This window comes from Miscanthus floridulus, chromosome 2 (genome assembly GCF_019320115.1).
Source record: "Miscanthus floridulus cultivar M001 chromosome 2, ASM1932011v1, whole genome shotgun sequence".
Classification (NCBI taxonomy): domain Eukaryota; kingdom Viridiplantae; phylum Streptophyta; class Magnoliopsida; order Poales; family Poaceae; genus Miscanthus; species Miscanthus floridulus.
Window position 1 is genome coordinate 65,036,440 of NC_089581.1, and position 7,419 is coordinate 65,043,858.

Here is a 7,419-nt window from a genome sequence, read left to right on the forward strand (position 1 = left end):
CATCCGCCCTATGCCGATCCATGGCCTCCCAACCTTTTCTTCTGTCCCCTCGCATTCAACCAAGAGTCACATAAAAGGCCGCACCCAGATTAAAATTGTTGCCTCTGCACCAGCACCCAACCCAATCCGAAATCAAGTTTAATTCCCTTCCAATTCTTAATGGCACCAATTCTTCTCCCACTCATTATAGCCCTCAAAACAGAGCATCAGGGATGGTAGTCTCGTTGCCTCTGCCTCTATTCTTTTGCACGTTGCGGCCAATCTGATGCTCTCGATTTCGTGTACCACGCATAGGTAAGCATGATGATGATTCTTGCTGGCAACCAGCAGATCCACCTCTGCTGCTTCTCTTTCGTACACTGAGTAATTTAACGCTCTTGATTTTGTGTACAACTGCACATGTAACCGTCATGGTTCTTGCTGAGATTGGGCTTTCAATCCCTTCGTAGATGAGTTGATCCATGTGCAGAAATTAACACTGTTTGCCTTCCCCTGAATCCCTACAGACTAACAGACCCCATCGCAGACGCCATCGGATCCAATCAAAATAATCAGCCTAGTGCGGCAAACAGGAAACCAAGGAACTTTAATATATAGTTTTTTAAAAAAGGCACTTTAATATATATCCAAGCGAGTTTTGTCCATGTCAATCTCTAATTCCCTTCTGTTGCACACCAACCTGTTTTTTTTTTTTAATATGGCAGGTTCTTCACTTCTTCTCCGATCCATTCTCCTCCCAATGCTCCTTGAATAGTGAATAGTAGCATCATTTTGTTTGAGAGTAGCGTCAGGTCGGAGCTTCATCATGTTTGCGCCTCATGCTCTGTCGATACAGACTTAGGTTTTATCTTATCTTGCGTTCAATACTATGAAGAAATAATGGGGTATGCATGCTACATGAAATGTTTGATGCAGTCAAAACTAACTAGCCACCTTGTCGCAAATGTTTGGAATCAAAATTATCTATTTCTTGTTAGGTTATCAATGGATTTTGATTGTAGTTCTCAACGTTCTATGTCATTTATTTTGTTTAAATTAACCACTGTAAAGCCAGATGGTCGAGTACTTATGTTATGGAGTCCATTTTACAGTTGTTCAGATTGTATTATGCATGCTATAAGATCACAAGTACTTTATGTGACCTTACATAGCACACTAACGGATGGTAATCTCTGCACTTGAATCAGGATCTCACATACCTACAGTAGGGGACCTTCTCTGCTCTCGAATCAGGCTAATTTTTATCATTGCTTTGTATAAGTCCAGTCATTTTTAGGTTTGCTGCTTTAGCATCTCATGTCTGTTCTCTACTTTTCCAAATACATCCTCCGGTTACATCCCTTTATTACTCATATTGTTGTAGGATATCGTTATTTTATCTCTACTATTTTCTTTTTCTATTGCATTGTCATCAACCAATCCATCTGGTGCATCTTATTTTTCCTAATTTTTGGTGTGTTCCTACTTTGGATGCTTATCAGCTTATGTTTGGTTGTGATGTATCACTAATTATTCAGATTAAGTTACCACGTTACAATGGGTGGTATTATGTATTGGCTGGAGAAGTAGCCCATGCTATCCCCGAGATGTTCGGTTGTATACTAGTATATCATCCCAAGCATACATCCAAACTAACACTATGCAGGTCATTTAAGCAGTTAAGCTTTCTATAGAGAATACATTAATGCTTTTCTTCTATTAAGGAAATATTTAAAATATCATCTCTTATATTCATTTAAAAAATATGCTTCATGTAAGTATTATTCAAACAAATTATCGGCCTTTCTCTATAATATCTCATGGCAATTTCAGTTTAAGAATGTCCATTTCAATTCGTTTGTGTTATATTAAGTCTTAGTTTCATTTAGGTTGTCATTAGCCCTAAAATAGGCTTCTGTTATCATGCTTTAGGCATACTCAGAGTGCTTTATGTACCATTGTATGCTCTATGTGATCTTTTATCTAAAATCTTTTTTCTTCCTTTAGTCAAAGTTTAAGTTCTCTCCAATCACATAGCAACGCATAAGAAATTGGCCGTTATGTTGTTATGACTTGATCCTTTGATCGAGCCTTCAATCAACTCTAACACCTTTGTGGTTCCATACTATCGCACCTGGTTTTTCGAAGAATACCAAGCGCTAACTATATTTGTGCCCAGGATGTCCACACGACACATATAGTGACAATTATGAAAATTATAAAAGATAAATGTTTTATTATATATCGAAACATTGTTATAACAAGACTTACATCTATTGCAAAGCACAACAGAAACTATTATTAATCTTCTCTTTGGGTCTCCATACTCCACAGGGGTGGTTGATTGGGGGAGCACTCACCTAGTACTCACGGACCCCACAAGAAACCCTTCACTTGATCCACCATCTGGTACCCATCTGGGATTTTTATTGATTGTAAAGCAAGTGTGAGCGCACCATACTCAACAAGTATAACATGAGGCGATGCAAGGCTCAAAAGGCTAGACACGACTGAACTGTGGTAAGCAGTTTTAGTTGGTCATATTTTATTATTTTTAGACGAGTAACTAAGTTATGCTTAAGCTCCCAAGGTGAGAAGTATAATAATTATCATAAAGATTAATCATCACCCAAACCATCCATAGAACCATCTATCTCAAAAAGGATCTAGGGCTCTCGTGTCTGTGAGCACGGCTGATATATCAGTTTTAAAACACTCTGCAGAGCTCGTACTCTTTCACCATGAGTCGTGTTACCCATATGCCCGAGGTGATCAGCCTCTTGACTCACTTCCAAGATAAGTTGGCAGGGTTCACTATAAAGCCTTTCGGAAGTCCCCCTAACAAGGTAGTAGCCGCTAGGTTTCAGTGGCAAGTGTGCATAGGTGTCCCTCCATGAGGCACATGTGGTCGCGGCACTGCACACTCCAAGGCAGGAAAACAACTATACACCACGAGGCACCCCCTGTTGCGCCTTTTGGTAACCACTAACAAGCTAGAGAAGTTCAGTTCACTGAGTTAAAGCCAGAGTCATGTAGCCCTCATGCTTATACGGTAAATCCTAGGTGGCCGTTTTAAGATTTAGTCCTTACAGAGGGCAGACTAGAGCACCCAAAAAGGCCCAATGCTCTAGCCCCCTTCTGTCCATATTGCTAAAAAGCACCTTTTAATATTGATTCCATAAATCATTAGTCAAAATTAACATTATAATGTTGTTGATTGCATACTAAGCAAAACTACCCATATGCATAACCCAAGGTAACAAGAAATTCAGGATAACAAAGATTCTAGGTAAAGTCCTTTGGGGTTTATCATATTAGACACATGCACATGAAAAGGTGATTATACAGTTATTAGGTATCAAAGGTTCTCATGTTACACTTGCCTTCCAAAAGTTTGCCACTCCATCTTTTAAGACTCTTTTGGATCATCCTTGCATAGCTCCACTTCTAACATCAGCAATCAATCGGTACAAGCATCACAAGAGAACCTAAAAACAATACATCAAGACCATTATAAAAACAACACAAAGGTTTTAAACACATAGGTATTATAGCTACGATCGCTGAGTGCAAATGCAACTTTAATAGGAGACACAATTTAAAAGACATGAAAGTTCGAAGGTAGAAGCTGGATGGCTTGATAAATGATAGGAACAAAATATATATATGATGGATGTTGGTTAACTTGGAAGATTTGCAAAGCACAAGGATATATGGGTTCAATGTATATGATTAGGGGCTCGTATGTAAGACGAACATGTCATTGAAAGGAATGGAGTGAAGATAAAGAGATCAAGGGCTAGATCTAATTTGAGGGTACGAAGGTGCTAGGATTGGTGGAAAAGAGCATATATAGGTCAATGACTAGACAAGAGTGAATTAACATGGTCATGGCTGAGCCGGGGTATGTGATCAAGGTTCATAACTAGAACAAGCATTTGTGGTGGTGATGGTGAGTTGATATGGCACGACTTGCATAGGAGAAGTGAATAGGTTGATAATTAGTTCGTGAAAGATTGTCATAATCAAACAGGGGCAGCTAGCATGTAACTCATTATTTCGATGAGATCAAGCATTTGATGACAACATGATTAAGTGAAGATGTGTGCAACATACCGAGGTATGATACAGTCAAAGGATATGTAGATCGGAGATGTGATTATGATAGAACGATTTTTCTATCTGCTGGTCGGGCAACGGTTGCACATCGTTGTTTCATGGACATGCACGTCGGTGGACAGCAAGCACTTTGACCATCGCAAAACAGGGTCTTCGCTGCAATACCTTTTGGAGGATTGTTAGGCACTATGATACAAAGGTTTTGGTCTAAGGTTGTGATTTTTAGAGCAATGGTTCATCGGGGAACACTAACGCAAAACAGGTTGCATGGCTGATTTCTGGATAGTAGGAGTAGCAAATACTACGACCTCAATATCTCGGCCATTGTGGCACCTATGGCCAAGCCAACTTGCAGAGACATGTGCAAGCATAAGATGAACAAGTTATATTAAGGGTTTGGTCATTTGGATAGTGGATTAGCGGGGAACGCCAATGCCATACAAAGTGGTACAGCAGCCCGGGCAGTAGAGCAGTGAATGCGGAGACAATGATATCTCTGGCATATGAACTCCTATGGCCAAGAATTTTTTATAGAGGAGTGTGCAAGGATGATATCTACCATGAGGTCAAAGGGTTTGATGATTGGGATCACGGTTTGCTGGGGAGCGCAGGCACAAAATGTTCTACGCTGCTGGATGCAGGGCAGCGGAGTAACGGACGTTATGGCCTCAAAATCTGGGTCATCATGGCTCTAATGGTCGAACCATATTGCATAGGCATGTGCAAGAATAATATGTATAGTCTGGATAGAGGGTATCACCATAGGAATGCTGGTTCGATGGAGAACGCAAAGCAATTTAGTGCAGCACAGCTGCTAGGACAGCAGAGCAGTGAGCATGAAAGCTGACCAAAACATGGTCTCCGCTGATCCAGTTGGCGATCAGCTTTATAGAACCATGTGCAAGTATGTGATACACGTGTGGGTCAAACGGCATGACCATTGGAGTGATAAAACAACAGGAACATGCGTATGAACAAGAAGCTGTGCGACTGCGAGCTAGCAGGGGCAACAGGCGCAAGAACGATTATATCTCTTTCATCTTGGATTATTTGGCCAACCCGTTTTACAGGGACATGTGCAACTTCAAGATATACATCATGATCAAAGGGCTCAATGATAGGATAGCTAGATCACTGGGAACACGAATGCCAACAGGCAGCGGCGCTGCTGTCCGCAAGGGACAGAGACATGATTATGAGGAAGCATCGCCAAAATTGGACCACACGTAAATTATAGCACGTGCTCTACAGCGAGTAACATGTAAACAAGATGGAGATCATGATGGGGGTCCTCACATCGGGGTTAGCAGCAGTTGGAGATGAAGGTGGTGGCAGACAGCATCGACGACGGGTGACGACAGTGCCAGCGATCAACGGGGCAGCACCACTTCCACTTTCGGAGATGATCTATGCCACACGAGAGATCAAATGGACGGATGAGAGGGGCATGAGCAGCAAGATCAGAGAGAGAAGGGGGAGGGATGGACTCACCACGCGCTGTACAGAAACGGCGGCGACAGCGGTCGGTGTGGTGCTGCTGCGGGTTTGGGGAGATGACAAGGTACACTAGGGTGGCCTCCATGTACCGCTGCATCACCATGGTGTTGCCTTGGGGCGTCATAATAGAGAGGGGACACTGAAGATCACGATGAACAACATAGAAGGAGAATCCCCTTACCACAACATGGTGTGATGGATTCCAACAACAGCCAGGTGAAACATACAGCGGCAAATCGGAATCGTTGCTACGTGGGGGCTCCATTTTTGTGGGGAGAAGGGAGATGGAGGAAGAGGAGATGGTGGGGGTGTCCATGGCAGATGGGGCAAGGAGAGGAGAGGAGGCACATCTATTCTGCAGAGGGAGGGGGGAAGATGCATGGCTACTTTCATGAGACTTTCACTCATATGCAGTTAGAGAGTGGTAAAGAAGAATAAAGAAGGGTTGTAAAAGGAATTAAGGGAGGAACATTTGCTGCAGTTTCTGCATGGGAGGAAAAGAAGGTGCGCCATAGGTAGGAGATGTGATGATCTGCTCACGTGAGGGAGGGGGGAGGAGATATTATTGGTTGTTTTTTGCATGCATGCAATTGAATATGATGGAGTAAAGGAGCACACTTAAGAGAGGATGAAAGAGAGGTGTGACCAAGGGAATTAAGGGAGGAAACAACTATATGATGTTGCTATTTCTGCATGAGGGAAGGGAAGTTGCGCAGGGGTAAAGAGATGGTCTCCTGATGAAGTGAGGAAGAGGGAGGACAAGATGGAAGGGCTGCATGTAAAAACAGAAGAGAGTAAGAGAGGGAATAGACACGGCTGCCATTGCATGCAATTGAGAAGAGGGGGCAATTGATGGAGTGAAGGAAATTAAGAGAGGAATTATTTTTGCATGAGGAAGGGAGGGAAGAGGCGTTGGAGCAGCACATAGCCTGCCATGGTTTTCTCCACTGCAGTGAAGAGAAATAATGGTGAATTGAAGAGGAAGGATGAAGGAAGCGGGGTTAGGTGATTAAGAAAGAATTAGATGTTGCAGTTTGTGCTTGTGGTGGAGGATGAGGTGCCACCAGGAAGAGAGGGTTGCATGTCCACGTGAAAAGGAAGAGAATTCGGTCAGGGGGAAGAGAGAAGAGAGGAGGGGTGGCTTGGCTAGTTTGGGCTTGGATCAAAGCAAAGAGAAGAGAGAGAGGTCTAAGCCCATTAGCAGAAAATATATAAGTTGGGCTGCTATTTCATGATGGAAAGAGAGAGATGGTCGGGCTGGGGTTTTAGTAGGATCTCAGCAATGACTTGATCAGGGTTTTTGAAATTTGATCGGTGCTTGATTCATATTTAGGGATTTAGAGATTTGGTGGTGCTTCGAAAGATGAGGTCGGGATCAAACCCTAAGCATATTTGAAAACATTTAAATTCATTTTTCATACATAAACACTATGCAAAGGCATGAATGCAACAAACCATTAAATTGAGTTGCAAAAATTTTAGAAACACACATTTTTCCACTATCTAAAATGTTGACAACTAAGCTAAAGTTAGAAAATTTTATCAAATAGTAAAAACCTTTTGTTTTATTTTTAGTGTTTTCTAGTCACATCCCAAAATATAAATTTGGGGTGTGACACGTACCAAAGTCTTTTCTTTGTATCATGAAATATGCCATTTTATCTGCTATGCTATGAGTCGTATAGTGTCCTCCTCCCGCCATAAAAGGCACTATGAGATGGGGAAATGACATTGAGAAGGATATGTTTCAATGCACTAGAGAGTACCTTTGAAATTAGTAAGAGTCTAAGATGATCCATAGATACACAGTCGCTAAGCCATTGT

General features: G+C 42.0%; 1 long non-coding RNA gene across 1 annotated transcript; it reads right to left on the reverse strand.

Moving 5' to 3' along the window:
- Positions 1-2,293: 2,293 nt before the first annotated feature.
- LOC136539008 (uncharacterized) lies at positions 2,294-5,971 on the reverse strand. Its single transcript, XR_010779518.1, has 4 exons — positions 5,590-5,971; positions 5,395-5,505; positions 3,363-3,467; positions 2,294-2,396 (listed from the first exon to the last, which is right to left on the reverse strand). It is a non-coding gene; the product is annotated as an uncharacterized lncRNA (long non-coding RNA).
- Between the last annotated feature and the right edge of the window lie 1,448 nt (positions 5,972-7,419).